The sequence below is a fragment of the Oncorhynchus nerka genome, linkage group LG9a (assembly GCF_034236695.1).
Source record: "Oncorhynchus nerka isolate Pitt River linkage group LG9a, Oner_Uvic_2.0, whole genome shotgun sequence".
In the NCBI taxonomy this organism is placed as follows: Eukaryota; Metazoa; Chordata; class Actinopteri; order Salmoniformes; family Salmonidae; genus Oncorhynchus; species Oncorhynchus nerka.
Window position 1 is genome coordinate 11,027,561 of NC_088404.1, and position 13,868 is coordinate 11,041,428.

Below are 13,868 nucleotides of genomic sequence, written 5' to 3' on the forward strand. Positions count from 1 at the left end.
TTCGTCCATCAGACTGTCAGATGGTGAAGCATGATTCATCACTTTAGAGAGCGCGTTTCAACTGCTCCAGAGTCCAATGGCGGCGAGCTTTACACCACTCCAGACGTTTGGCATTGTACATGGTGATCTTAGGTTTGTGTGCGGCTGCTTGGCCATGGAAACCCATTTCATGAAGCTCCCGACGAACCGTTCTTGTGCTGACGTTGCTTCCGGAGGCAGTTTGGAATTCGGTAGTGAGTGTTGCAACCGTGGACAGACCATTTTTACGCGTTACGCGCTTCAACACTTGGTGGTCTCGTTCTGTGAGCTTGTGTGGCCTACCACTTCAGCACTGTGGTGGTCTCGTTCTGTGAGCTTGTGTGGCCTACTACTTCAGCACTGTGGTGGTCTCGTTCTGTGAGCTTGTGTGGCCTACTACTTCAGCACTGTGGTGGTCTCGTTCTGTGAGCTTGTGTGGCCTACTACTTCAGCACTGTGGTGGTCTCGTTCTGTGAGCTTGTGTGGCCTACTACTTCAGCACTGTGGTGGTCTCGTTCTGTGAGCTTGTGTGGCCTACTACTTCAGCACTGTGGTGGTCTCGTTCTGTGAGCTTGTGTGGCCTACTACTTCAGCACTGTGGTGGTCTCGTTCTGTGAGCTTCTGTGGCCTACTACTTCAGCACTGTGGTGGTCTCGTTCTGTGAGCTTGTGTGGCCTACTACTTCAGCACTGTGGTGGTCTCGTTCTGTGAGCTTGTGTGGCCTACTACTTCAGCACTGTGGTGGTCTCGTTCTGTGAGCTTGTGTGGCCTACCACTTCACGGCTGAGCTTGATTTTGTATTTTTTATTCTATGGCCGTGTGCTCGATTTTATACACCTGTCAGCAACGGGTGTGGCTGAAATATCTGTTTCCACTGATTTGAAGGGTTGCCCACATACCTTTGTCCACATACCCCAGAAAACACTTCTACTCCGGCTGCTCTCTCTTCATCTGACTATGTGAACTCTCATATTCCCGAGAGCATCTGGTCGTTGCGGTGGTGTCAGAGATACTTATTTCTCATGAATTGATATTTTCTATTTTTCCCCCACTCTCACCTTTCCAGCTCCTCATTCGAATGTAACTTGTCCACATGTTCACTCAAGCTTAACATTGTTGTCATCTATCGGCCACCAGGTGACCTTGGAGAGTTCCTCAATGAGTATGACACCTTGATAAGCTAATTTCCCTACAATGGCTCAACACGTATCGTACTGGGTGCCTTCAATCTAATTTTTTTCTCCCTCTCTCCCTACCCACTCAGCCCCTAACCAGATGGTATTTTAATCGTCGCTCTCTTTCCCTCTAATCTCTCCTCTTCTATCCCATCATCTCTCCCTTCTACTAAATCCTTCACCCTGCTGTCTCCTGACTCTGTCTCTCTCCTGCCTCTTCGAACCTACTCTCCTCCCTTTCCGTCTCATTTTGATTTTCACTGTCCACTTTCCTCTCAACCGGCTCGATCCTCCCCTCCTGCTCTGTGGCTGAGTGACTCACTGCGTGGCTCACAGAATAGAGCTGTGGGCAGCTGAGCAAAAATGGAGGAAAACCAAACTTACTACCTTCCATCCTTCCATTACCTCCTCTCTACTTGTTCTTCTGTATCCACTGCTAAAGCCGCTTCCTGTCACTCTAATTCCACGCCTCTGCCTCCAAACCTGGGAAACTCTTTTCCACCTTCTCCCTCCTATATCACTCCACCTCCTCTCTCTCTGCAGACGACTTTGTCAACCACTTTCTTTGACGTCATCCACAACAGCCTACTGAGTCCACTGGTCCCACTCAAGCAGAACGACCATACGCCTTGACCTCTTTCTACCTTCTCTCTCCAGATGAAATCCTGTGACTAGTGATGTCCAGCCGCCTGACCACCTGTCCACTTGACCCCATCCCCTTTTCTCTGGAGACCTCCCATTCCCTCATTAACTCATCCCTGACCACTGGCTGCGTCCCCTCTGACTTCAAGATGTCCAGAGTCACTCCCCTCCACAAGAAACCAACCCTCGATCCCTTTGATGTCAAAAACTACAGACCGGTATCCCTTCTTTCTGTTCTTTCTAAAACACTTGAGCTGTTTCTGACCAACTTTCTTTATTATCTCTCTCAGAATGACCTTCTTGACCCTGAACAGTCAGGCTTCAAGACAGGTCACTCAACTGAGACTGCTCTCCACTTTGTCACGGAGGCTCTCCGCTCTGCCAATTCTAACTCTCTCTCCTCTGTTCTCATCCTCCTAGATCTATCCGTTGCCTTCAACATCCGTGAACGATCAGATCCTCCTCTCCACTCTCTCAGGGCTGGGCGTCTCAGGCTCTGCACACTCTTGGATTGCATCCTACCTGGCAGGCTGCTCCTACCAGGTGGCTTGGAGAGGATCTGTGTCTGCACCACGTGTTATCACTACTTGTGTCCCCCAGGGCTTGGTTCTAGCTCCTCTCATCTTTTCTCTATACACCAAGTCACTTGGCTCTGTCATATCCTCCCATGGTCTCTCCTATCATTGCTATGCAGATGACACTCAACTTTTCTCCTTCCCCCCTTCTGACACTGACATGCATCTCTGCGTTCCTGGCAGATATCTCAGCTTGGATTTCAGCCTACCACCTCAAGCTCAACCTCGACAAAACAGACCTGCTCCTCCTCCCGGGGAAGGCCTGCACGCTCCAAGACCTCTCTATCACGGTCGACAACTACACAGTTGTCGACTACACAGAACCTTGCCGTGACCCTGTAATTCTCTGCAAATATAATAACAGTGTCTCGCTCCTGCAGGTTCATGTTCAACAACATCCGTAGAGTACCGACCTTTCCTCACACAGGAAAGAGTGCAGGTCCTAATCCAGGCAGTCTTCATAACGCATCTGAACTACTACAACTCTCTGTTGGCTCTTGTGACATTAAACCTTTAGCATTTTACCCAGAAAGCTGCATCTCCCATGTCACCCCGGTGCTCCGTACACTCCATTGGCTCTCGGTGGAAGTGTAACAGTATAACTTTAGTCCGTCCCCTCACCCATACCCGGGCTCGAACCCGGGACCCTCTGCACACATCAACAACAGTCACCCACGAAGCATCGTTACCCATCGCTCCACAAATGCCACGGCCCTTGCAGAGCAAGGGGAACCACTACTTCAAGGTCTCAGAGCAAGTGACGTCACCGATTGAAACTCTATTTAGCGCGCACCACCGCTAACTAAGCTAGCCGTTTCACATCCGTTACAGAAGCTCGGATCCACTACAAGACAAAGGTGCTTGCCTATGGAGCAGCAAGGAGAACTGCCCCTCCCTACCTTCAGGCTCTGCTCAAACCCTACATCCCAACCTCACTCCTTTCTGCCACCTCTGGCCGTCCCTAAAGTCCTTTTCTGTCCTGGCACCCCAATGATGGAGCCAGCTTCCCCCTGATGTTAGGACACAGAGGAGGCTGCTGGGAGGAGCTTTAGGAGGACATGCTCATTGGCTAGAATGTAATAAATGAAAAGTACTCAAATGTGTTTGATGTGTTCAGTACCTTTCCATTGATTCCATTCCAGCCAATTACAATGAGCCTGTCCTCCTATAGCTCCTCCCACCAGCCTCCACTGCTAGGACAGCAGAGTCCCTGCCCATCTTCCGCTAACGCCTGAAACTCTACCTCTTCAAAGAGTATCTTAATTAAGACACTTCAGTCTTACCCCCGCGCAATTAAAAAAAAACTTTGCTGATAGCCTCTTTAATGTAATGTAACGTAGTTACTGCAACTGTTGTCTCACCTCGCTACTGTATCTTAAGATGAATGCACTAATGTAAGTCACTCTAGATAAGAGAGCCTGCTAAATGACTAAAATGAAATAGTATATTTTTCAGGAAGATGTTCCCTCCCATTTTCTGTAGTTCACTCCCATTCATCAATCTGAAACAATTGAGTAGGTGCAAAGGTCAGCTCCACCTAGATTCCATCATATTGCTCTTTTATATATCCAGTCCAATCAGATCTTCTAAGGGGAGTAAACAAGGACGGAGGGGAGGGAACAGCTCCACCCTTCTCCTGAAGTTGGAAGTTGCGCATTCTGTGATGGATTTAACAATGGTGGGAAAGTCCCTTCAGCCAATGCTTACACTTGTTCTGTGGGAGAAGTGTGGAGAATCGGCAAGCTACCAAGCTCTCTTTTGCTCTCGCGCTCTCAATTCAAGGGGCTTTATTGGCATGGGAAACATATGTTAACATTACCAAAGTAAGTGAAGTAGAGACTATACAAACGTGAAATAAACAATTAAAATGAACAGTAAACATTTCACTCATAGAAGTTCCAAAATATTACAAATGTCATATTATGTATATATACAGTGTTGTAACGATGTGCAAATGGTTACAGTACAAAAGGGAATATAAATAAACATAAATATAGTATAGTTCACTGGTTGCCCTTGTGGCAACAGGTCACAAATCTTGCCGCTGTGATGGCACACTGTGATATTTCACCCAGTAAATATGGGAGTTTATCAAAATTGGGTTTGTTTTCTAATTCTTTGTGGATCTATGTAATCTGAGGGAAATATGTGTCTCTAATATGGTCATACATTTGGCAGGAGGTTAGGAAGTGCAGCTCAGTTTCCACCTCATTTTGTGGGCAGTGTGCACATAGCCTGTCTTCTCTTGAGAGCCATGTCTGCCTACGGCGGCCTTTCTCAATAGCAAGGCTATGCTCACTGAGTCTGTACATAGTCAAAGCTTTCCTTAAGTTTGGGTCAGTTACAGTGGACAGATATTCTGCCACTGTGTACTCTCTGTTTAGGGCCAAATAGCATTCGAGTTTGCTCAGTTTTTTTGTTAATTCTTTCCAATGTGTCAAGTAATTATCTTTTTGTTTTCTCGTGATTTGGTTGGGTCTAATTGTGCTGCTGTCCTGGGGCCTGGGGAACAGAGTCCCAGGACCAGCTTGCTTAGGGACTCTTCTCCAGGGTGTGTTTGTGTTTGTGAACAGAGTCCCAGGACCAGCTTGCTTAGGGGACTCTTCTCCAGATTTATCTCTCTGTGGGGGATGGCTTTGTTATGGAAGGTTTGGGAATCGCTTCCTTTTAGGTGGTTGTAGAATTTGGTGGTTGTGGATTTGGTGGTTGGTGGTTGTGGATTTTGATAATTAGCGGGTATCGGCCTAATTCCTAATTCTGCTCTGCATTATTTGGTGTTTTATGTTGTACACTGAGGATAATTTTTGCAGAATTCTGCATGCAGAGTCTCAATTTGGTGTTTGTCCCATTTTGTGAAATCTTGGTTGGTGAACAGACCCCAGACCTCACATCCATAATGGACAATGGGTTCTATAACTGATTCAAGTATTTTTAGCCAGAGCCTAATTGGTATGTCGAATTTTATGTTAATTTTGATGGCATAGAATGCCCTTCTTGCCTTGTCTCTCAGATCGTTCACAGCTTTGTGGAAGTTACTTGTGGCGTATAGTTTTTTGTGTCCAGGGCAACGGTGTCTAGATGAAATGTGTATTTGTGGTCCTGGCGACTGAACCTTTTTTGGAACACCATTATTTTGGTCTTACTGAGATTTACTGTCAGGGCCCAGGTCTGGCAGAATCTGTGCAGAAGATCTAGGTGCTGCTGTAGGCCCTCCTTGGTTGGTGACAGAAGCACCAGATCATCAGCAAACACTAGACATTTCACTTCAAATTCAAATCAAATCAAAGTTTATTTGTCACGTGCGCCGAATACAGCAGGTGTAGGTAGACCTTACAGTGAAATGCTTACTTACAGGCTCTAACCAATAGTGCAAAAAAGGTATTAGGTGAACAACAGGTAAGTAAAGAAATAAAACAACAGTAAAAAGACAGTTGAAAATAACAGTAGCGAGGCTATATACAGTAGAGAGGCTATATACAGTAGAGAGGCTATATACAGTAGAGAGGCTATATACAGTATAGAGGCTGTATACAGTAGCGAGGCTATATACAGTAGATAGGCTATACACAGTAGAGAGGCTATACACAGTAGAGAGGCTATACACAGTAGAGAGGCTATATACAATAGAGAGGCTATATACAGTAGAGAGGCTATATACAATAGAGAGGCTATATACAGTAGAGAGGCTGTATACAGTAGCGAGGCTATATACAGTAGATAGGCTATACACAGTAGAGGCTATACACAGTAGAGAGGCTATATACAGTAGAGAGGCTATATACAGTAGAGAGGCTATATACAGTAGAGAGGCTATATACAGTAGAGAGGCTATATACAATAGAGAGGCTATATACAGTAGAGAGGCTGTATACAGTAGCGAGGCTATATACAGTAGATAGGCTATATACAGTAGATAGGCTATACACAGTAGAGAGGCTATACACAGTAGAGAGGCTATATACAGTAGATAGGCTATATACAATAGAGAGGCTATATACAGTAGAGAGGCTGTATACAATAGCGAGGCTATATACAGTAGATAGGCTATACACAGTAGAGAGGCTATACACAGTAGAGAGGCTATATACAGTAGAGAGGCTATATACAATAGAGAGGCTATAGACAGTAGAGAGGCTATATACAGTAGAGAGGCTATATACAGTAGCAAGGCTATATTAGTCAGGCTGGTTGAGGTAGTATTAGCATGTAGATATGGTTAAAGTGACTATGCATATATGATGAACAGAGAGTAGCAGCAGCGTAAAAGAGGGGTTGGCAGGACAGAATGCAGAAAGCCCGGTTAGCCAATGTGCTGGAGCACTGGTTGGTCGGGCCAATTGAGGTAGTATGTACATGACTGTATAGTGACTATGCATATATGATAAACAGAGAGTAGCAGCAGTGTAAAAGACGGGTTGGGGGGGTTGGAGGGGTGGCACACAATGCAAATATTCCAGGTAGCCATTTCATTACCTGTTCAGGAGTCTTATGGCTTGGGGGTAAAAACTGTTGAGAAGCCTTTTTGTCATGTGTCTTGCCATGCGGTAGTAGAGAGAACAGTCTATGACTGTGGTGGCTGGGGTCTTTGACCATTTTTAGGGCCTTCCTCTGACACCGCCTGGTGTAGAGGTCCTGGATGGCAGGCAGCTTAGCCGCAGTGATGTACTGTGCCGCACGCACTACCCTCTGTAGTGCCTTGCGGTCGGAGGCCGAGCAATTGCCATACCAGGCAGTGATGCAACCGGTAAGGATGCTCTCGATGTTGCAAATGTAGAACCGTTTGAGGATCTCAGGACCCATGCCAAATCTTTTTAGTTTCCTGAGGGGGAATAGGCTTTGTCGTGCCCTGATGTGGAACCAAGGAACTTGAAGCTCTCAACCTGATCCACTACAGCCCCGTCGATGGGAATGGGGGCGTGATCGGTGGTCCTTTTCCTGTAGTCCTCAATCATCTCCTTGGTCTTGGTTACGTTGAGGGATAGGTTGTTATTCTGGCACCACCCGGCCAGGTCTCTGACCTCCTCCCTATAGGCTGTCTCGTCGTTGTCGGTGATCAGGCCTAGGGTACTATGGTGTTGAACGCTGAGCTGTAGTCAATGAACAGCATTCTCACATAGGTGTTCCTTTTGTCCAGGTGGGAAAGGGCAGTGTGGAGTGTAATAGAGATTCCATCATCTGTGGATCTGTTTGAGCGGTATGCAAATTGGAGTGGGTGTAGGGTTTCTGGGATAATGGTGTTGATGTGAGCCATTACCAGCCTTTCAAAGCACTTCATGGCTACGGACGGGTTTGTAGTCATTTAGGCAGGTTGCCTTTATGTTCTTGGGCACAGGGACTATGGTGGTCTGCTTGAAGCATGTTGGTATTACAGACTCAATCAGGGACATGTTGAAAATGTCAGTGAAGACACCTGCCAGTTGGTCAGCACATGCCTGGAGCACACGTCCTGGTAATCCATCTGGCCCCGCAGCCTTGTGTATGTTGACCTGTTTAAAGGTCTTACTCACGTCGGCTACGGAGAGCGTGATCACACAGTAGTCCGGCACAGCTGATGGTCTCATGCATGCCTCAGTGTTGCTTGCCTCGAAGCGAGCATAGAAGTTATTTAGCTCGTCTGGTAGGCTCGTGTCACTGGGCAGCTCGCGGCTGTGCTTCCCTTTGTAGACTGTAATAGTTTGCAAGCCCTGCCACATGAGACGAGCGTCGGAGTCGGAGCCGGTGTAGTATGATTCAATCTTAGCCCTGTATTGACGCTTTGCTTGTTTGATGGTTCGTCGCAGGGAATAGAGGGATTTCTTGTAAGCTTCCGGGTTAGAGTCCCGCACCTTGAAAGCGGTAGCTCTATCCTTTAGCTCAGTGCAAATGTTGCCTGTAATTCATGGCTTCTGGTTGGGGTATGTACGTGCAGTCACTGTGGGGACGACGTCCTCAATGCACTTATTGATAAAGCCAGTGACTGATGTGTTGTACTCCTCAATGTCATCGGAAGAATCCCGGAATATCTTCCAGTCTGTGATAGCAAAGCAGTCCTGTAGTTTAGCATCGGCTTCATCTGACCACTTTTTTTTATAGACCGAGTCACTGGTGCTTCCTGCTTTCATTTTAGCTTGTAAGCAGGAATCAGGAGGATAGAATTGTGGTCAGATTTACCAAATAGAGGGCGAGGGAGAGCTTTGTACGCATCTCTGTGTGTGGAGTAAAGGTGGTCTAGAATTTGTTTTATCTCTGGTTACACATTTAACATGTTGATAGAAATTTGGTAGAACTGATTTAAGTTTCCCTGCATTAAAATCTCTGGCCACTAGGAGTGCCGCCTCTGGGTGAGCGGTTTCCTGTTTTCTTATTTCCTTAAACAGCTGACTGAGTGCGGTCTTAGTACCAGCATCTGTTTGTGGTGGTGAATAAACAATGTTTGTGGTGGTGAATAAACAGCCACAAAAAGTATAGCTGAAAACTCTCTAGGCAAGTAGTGTGACCTGCAGTTTATCACAATATACTCTACTTCAGGCGAGACTTCCTTAGATTTTGTGCACCAGCTGTTGTTTACAAATATGCACAGACCGCCGCCCCTCGTGCTGTTCTATCCTGCCTATGCAGCGTGTATCCCGCTAGCTGAATATCCATGCCGTCATTCAGCCACGATTCCGTAAAACATTGGATATTACAGTTTTTGATGTCCTGTTGGTAGGATATTCGTGATCGTACCTCGTCTAGTTTATTGTCCAGTGATTGCAAGTTGGCGAGTAGTATTGACGGTAACGGCAGCTTTCCCACTCGCCTTCTGCGGGTCCTGACGAGGCATCCGATTCTTTGTCCTCTGTACCTGCATCGCTTCCTCTTGCAAATAACAGGGATGTTGGCCCAGCTGGGTGTTTGGAGAATGTCCTGTGCGTCTTGCTCATTGTAGAAAAAATCTTTGTCTAATCCGAGGTGAGTGATCGCTGTCCTGATATCCAGAAGCTCTTTTCTGTCGTAAGATACGGTTGAAGAAACATTATGTACAAAATAAGTTAGAAATAACGCAGAAAAAATATAGCACAATTGGTCGGGGGCCCGTACAACTGCTGCCATTTCTTCCGGCGCCATTTTTTATAAATTCTTGTAGGGTGAGGCCGGGTGCTGCAGGCTGTTCTAGTGCCCTCACCAATTTGTTTATATATATGTTGAAGAGGTCTTAAGCTGCATCCCTGTCTCACCCCACGGCCCTGTGGGAAATAATGCGTGTGTTTTTTTGCCTATTTTAACCGCACGCACACTTGTTGTTTGTGTACATGGATTTCATAATGTTGTATGTTTTTCCCCCAACACCACTTTCCATCAATTTGTATACTAGACCCTCATGCCAAATTGAGTTGAAGGCTTTTGTTGAAATCAACAAAGCATGAGAAGACTTTGGCTTTGTTTTGGTTGTTTTGTTTTTCAATTAGGGTGTGCAGGGTGAATACGTGGTCTGTCGTACGATAATTTGGTAAAAAGCCAATTTGACAATTGCTCAGTATATTGTTTTCACTGAGGAAATGTACGTCTGCTGTTCATGATAATGCAGAGGATTTTCCCAAGGTTTCTGTTGAAGCATAACCCACAGTAGTTATTCTTTGTCTCTGTCTCTCAATTCAATTTCAATTTAAGGGCTTTATTTTGCATGGGAAACATATGTTAACATTGCCAAAGCAAATGAAGTAGACAATAAACAATAAAATTAACAGTAAACATTACACCCACAAAAGTTCCATAGGAATAAAGGCATCTCTCTCTCTCCTGCTTCCTGTTCATGTTTTTCTCCTCAGCCAACATACATAATGCTGCACGCAGCACTAAGGGGTATGATGCAGGCATATACTCTACCATATAGAACGGCATGTAGGTGTGTGTGTGTGTGTGTGTGTGTGCGTGCGAGTGTGCGTGTGTGCGTGTGTGTTGTGTGTGTGTGTGCGTGTGCGTGCGAGTGTGCGTGTGTGTGTTTGTGTGTGTGCGAGTGTGCATGTGCGAGTGTGTGTGTGTGTGTGTGCGTGCGAGTGTGCGTGTGTGTGTTTGTGTGTGTGTGTGCGAGTGTGCGTGTGTGTGTTTGTGTGTGTGTGTGTCATGGCTAACATAAGAGACATGCTTTTTTATCTCTCTGAATTATACATACATGTAAAATGAAGTATGCTTGTCTGTTTTGAAGGCACAACGTTACTGGGCTGGCAGAATGCATGTTATCTTTGGCATGCTGGGAATCCGGGAGTGATGATGGTTATGGATAGGGGTTATGGTTATGTTTATGGTAAAGGTTATGGTTAGGGGTTATGGTTATGTTTATGGTAAAGGTTATGGTTAGGAGTTATGGTTATGTTTATGGTAAAGGTTATGGTTAGGGGTTATGGTTATGTTTACGGTAAAGGTTATGGTTAGGAGTTATGGTTATGTTTATGGTAAAGGTTATGGTTAGGGGTTATGGTTATGGTAAAGGTTATGGTTAGGGGTTATGTTTATGGTAAAGGTTATGGATAGGGGTTATGGTTATGTTTATGGTAAAGGTTATGGTTAGGGGTTATGGTTATGGTAAAGGTTATGGTTAGGGGTTATGGTTATGGTAAAGGTTGTGGTTAGGGTTTATGGTTATGGTTATGTTTATGGTAAAGGTTATGGTTAGGGGTTATGTTTATGGTAAAGGTTATGGTTAGGGGTTATGTTTATGGTAAAGGTTATGGTTAGGGGTTAAGGTAAAGGTGTTCTTACTGTGGTCTTCTCCAGGCAGTGCAGAAGGTGGTGATGATGGCTCTCAAAGGGAATGTTGGGTTTTCCCACTAGGAGCTGTCCTGCTTCCTTGGACGCCTTGGGGAGAGAAGAAGACAGAATAGGAATTAGGGCTAAACATTGGGGTACACAGAGAGAAGAAGACAGAGAATAGGAATTAGGGCTAAACATTACTGAGGGACCAACTCTGAGCAGAGGAGTGTTAGGCCAGCTGTAGAAAACCACACGCAGTGCTGAAATTAAGAAGCCTAGCCTGCAATGGTTCTTAGATGACCCTATGAAAGATACACTATATGACCATAGGTATGTGGACATCTGCTCCACAAACATCTAATTCCAAAATCATGGACATTAATATGGAGTTGGTCACTACTTTGCTGCTATACCAGCCTCCACTCCTCTAGGAAGGTGTTCCACTGGATGTTGGGACATGGTTGTGGGGACTAGCTTCCATTCAGCCTCAAGAGCATTAGTGAGATCGGGCACTGATGTTGGGCGATTAGGCCTGGCTTGCAGTCAGTGTTCCAATTCATCCCAAAGGTGATCGATGGAGTTAAGGTCAGGGCTCTCTGCAGGCCAGTTAAATTCTTCCACACCGATCTCGACAAACCATTTATGGTTGGACCTCGACTTCCCCAAACTGTTGCCACAAAGTTGGAAGCACAGAATCATCTAGAATGTCATTGTATGCTGTAACGTTAAGATTTCCCTTCACTGGAACTAAGGCGCCTGAACCTGAACAATGAAAACAGCCCTATACCATTATTTCTCCTCCACCAAACTTTACAGTTGCAATATGCATTTGGGCAGGTAGCGTTCTGCTGGCATCCGCCAACCCCAGATTTGTCAGTCGGACTGCCAGATGGTGAAGCGTGATTCATCACTCCAGACAACATATACCGAGTGATAAGCAGCCAGGTGTTCAGCTGAAAAACCTATGTGACTCCTATCTTTTCCCTACAAATCCTGTTGGACCCTACATGATGAAGTTTCCTCTAGGTACAGATCTAGGATCAGCTTTTTCACTCCAATCTTAAATATAACATGTTAAAACTAACCGAAGATCAGCATCTAGGGGAAACGTCACCCTACACCCTGTATGGCAGACAGTTGCACGACTTGGTTATGATGAGTCAATGTGAGTGATAGCTCCAATTCGCCAGCAGGGGGAGTAACAGAGTGGAGCGCTGGTCCTGATAGAGTTTGGAAAGTGCATGTCAATGCTGTAGCTGAGAACGAGGTGATGGGTGCTGTCAAGACAGTCTACAACGAAGCCGACTATACTGAAGCACTGGAATGGGAGCAGCAAGGGCAACAGCCCCTGGTGTTACGCCATAAGGAGTCCCCCTGATGTTACGCCATAAGCAGTCCCCCTGGTGTTACGCCATAAGCAGTCCCCCTGATGTTACGCCATAAGCAGTCCCCCTGGTGTTACGCCATAAGCAGTCCCCCTGGTGTTACGCCATAAGCAGTCCCCCTGGTGTTACGCAGCCCCCCGTGGTCACAACATGGCTCTGAGCTGAGAGACAAACAGCACTGGTCAAGAGACAAGCAGCACTGGTCAGGGGCCGATGATGAGCCCCTCCAACCGGTCGGTTCTGTCACAGTACCTCTTTGAGAGAGTTGTGGATCAGGAAATGACCGTTGTAGCGCTTGTAGTGCATGTACGAGTTATCGCCCCGGCTCTTCGATGCACGGTTTTAACGATCCGGGCTTTCTGTTTGAACGAAAGGTAACACTCCTCTGTTTAAGTCTACAAAAGGTTGTTTTATTCTCTCTCTGTGCTGGTTAGCTCTCTGACACAGACAGAGAAATAACAGCTACAGACACAGATAGACTGACAGACAGGAAATGAGAGAGGTAGTGGGGATATAAGGAGGAAGGAAGAGAGGGAGGGACACACACACACACACACACACACACACACACACACACACACACACACACACACACACACACACACACACACACACACACACACACACACACACACACACACACACACACACACACACACACACACACACACACACACACACACACACACACACACACACACACACACACACACACACACACACACACACACACACACACACACACACACACACACACACACACACACACACACACACACACACACACACACACACACACACACACACACACACACACACACACACACACACACACACACACACACACACACACACACACACACACACACACACACACACACACACACACACACACACACACACACACACACACACACACACACACACACACACACACACACACACACACACACACACACACACACACACACACACACACACACACACACACACACACACACACACACACACACACACGCACACGCACACGCACACGCACACGCACACACAGTACGGCCACTTTACCTTTTGAGCTCGTCGTTTTTCTGCCCGCTGGCTCTGGTGGTAAATGCGGCTGAAGTTGGACACGATGACGGGAACAGGCAGGGCGATGACCAGCACCCCGCTCAGGGAACAGATGGAACCAAACACCTTCCCCACGATGGTCTTGGGTACCATGTCACCGTATCTGCAAAACAGAGAGAACACTTCATGAGGATATTACAAACATACACTTCTACAATTGGGATACAGAGATGCAGTCGGAAAGGGCAAAGACATATCCTAAAACTGATTTCACTAGGTCATACTAGAGGTCACGCTTT

At 46.3% G+C, this 13,868-nt stretch overlaps 1 pseudogene; it reads right to left on the reverse strand.

The window, feature by feature from the left end:
* LOC115116222 (potassium voltage-gated channel subfamily D member 2-like) overlaps positions 1 to 13,868 on the reverse strand; it is a 66,940-nt pseudogene that overhangs the window by 8,391 nt on the left and 44,681 nt on the right.